The sequence below is a fragment of the Populus alba genome, chromosome 13, assembly GCF_005239225.2.
Source record: "Populus alba chromosome 13, ASM523922v2, whole genome shotgun sequence".
Taxonomy (NCBI): Eukaryota; Viridiplantae; Streptophyta; class Magnoliopsida; order Malpighiales; family Salicaceae; genus Populus; species Populus alba.
In genome coordinates this window covers 15049695-15051913 of record NC_133296.1, presented here as the reverse complement: position 1 = coordinate 15051913, position 2219 = coordinate 15049695, and the positions used below count along the sequence as shown (strand labels likewise).

Sequence of the window (2219 nt, the reverse complement as noted above, 5' to 3'; positions counted from 1 at the left end):
TTTCTTAAAGAAAAAACCTTTTCTCAAATGGATAATTGATCTTTCCCTGAACTGATTCTAATTTAATCATTAAAGAGTCCTTAATATAGATAAAATGGAGCCTTTTGCAAGTAATAAAGATGATCTACCTATTCTTTTACCATGGAAGGTTGGGTTAAATTGTCAGAACTAGAATATTAATGACTTTACCACAAACTCGATCCCAACCTTCAAGCCCAAGGGAAAAAATAGGACCTCATCACGAGGGAAACCTCTTTCCTCTAATAATTTCTACCGTTCTTGATCAGCTCTCTCCTTCCCACCGGTGTAGTGTGCCAACATCACTAAATCCATTACCATTGTTATCATAATATTATTTTCTACCATCAATGATTGTGGTGTAGCAATATAGGAGAATGTGCTTCTAACTCATTAAGTTAGAAGTTCAATTCTCACCATCGAAATGTTCTTTTTCTTCGTGTAATATTGCATATTGATTGTTAATAGATTCAAAGAGTCTGGTTCTTGGAATCGATCCAAGGCCAGGCGTGATCGGGCGCTGAGTGGTGGATCGAGTCTCGCTTACGTAAGGACTAATCCAGAAATACCTCCTTTACTATAAAACATATATATAATCATCTAGTTTCTATAGATTACAACCACAAGCGACCATCATAATCAATAATATATTATAAGGCTTTAAGAATCTATGAATACAGTTTAGGGAAAGGCGTTACATGGGTCGGATTGTTATGCCTAATATTATTATTGACTGCTGCATCGCAGGCGTACGTAGTTTTCTTATTTAAGATATTATTCTGACTATAACAAATTGATATTTCACTCTGGATAAGCCTCGATAATAGATTCCAAAGCTGGGATCTTGATGATTTTATAGCGGGAGAAGGCCTCCTTCCTCTAATAATTTCTTCCATTCTTGCTCAGTTCTCTCCTTCCCACAAGTGAGTGCAAACATCACTAAATCCATTGCCATTCTTATATCATCAAATTTATCACAATGATCATCTGTTTTTAGAACTATATCAGCTATGATAAGCTTTCCAGTTTTTTCAGGTATTGCTATCTTGCAATTTCTCAAAATTTCAACGCATGATTCATCGTTCCAATCATGCAATATCCGCTGCAAAAATACAAAAAAAGAGAAAGAATAAGCATATGTAAAATTCATGCTCAAGAAAAGGATATCTATCGTTGTTTTTTTGATGAATTATCTCTCGTTATATTAATTTGAGCCCCAATAAAATTTCTAACAGAGCACTGACCTTCATGAAAATTGCATCAGCATTAGGAATAGCGTCTAACATATTTCCTGCAACATGGGAAACTCCTTCATATTTTGGTGCTGTTGCTACAACATGTGGCAGATCCAAGTTTATTCCTTTAATGTGTGGGTAGGCCCTGACAATCTCTGCTACGTGTCCTCCAATACCACCAGCAGCATCCACCAATGATCTAATATTGTTGAAACCATCTTTGTAATGTGATAAAATTGCCCTCATCACGATCTTTGATGTGCATGCCATGCCCTCATTGAAAATCCCGTTGACCTCAGGATTTCGAGAAGCAAGATCCCACAGTTCACAGCCATGAGCCTTCGAGAAAGCGGTTCCACCTTCTTTGATACATTGGCTCAAGCAACGCCACGGTGCTACGAAGCATGGATTGTTTTGCATGCTTATTATAGAAACGACGCTTCGTTCAGAGTCATGCATTATCAATCTTGATTTTGGATTCAGCCCAAAGAGTGTTTCTCCTCCATCTGATGGGGGGTGTGCAGTAAAAATTTCTTTTCTGACCAAATATCTCATGATACGAGCAACATAAGAAATGTCCGTGCTAGGTGAGTTAATGCCTGAAATTATGAAGGATACAAAGAAAGAAAATATGTATATTGCAACTTATATACAACAGATTTCTTTTTCGAATTAATACTATATATCTTGCGCTTTGGTGAGGCTAGGGATACCAATATAATATTAAAATATTTCTTCATGGGTTCCTTTAGTTTAAGAAGTTGTATGAAGAACTTATGCCATGCATCAAACAACAACTTAGGCGAATCACTTGTGGTGGGTATATTGACTAGCTACTATGTCAAAATTCAAGATCTATATGAGTAGAGACTTTTGATGAGTTTGGCATGTTACAACAAGAGAAATCACAAGAGAATGAAAAACAATCGGTGATGCACAACAGGTGAAGTTTAAGACTTCAACCAT

At 36.5% G+C, this 2219-nt stretch overlaps 1 pseudogene; it reads right to left on the bottom strand.

The window, feature by feature from the left end:
- Positions 1-819: 819 nt before the first annotated feature.
- LOC118028204 (xanthohumol 4-O-methyltransferase-like) lies at positions 820-2219 on the bottom strand (annotated as a pseudogene).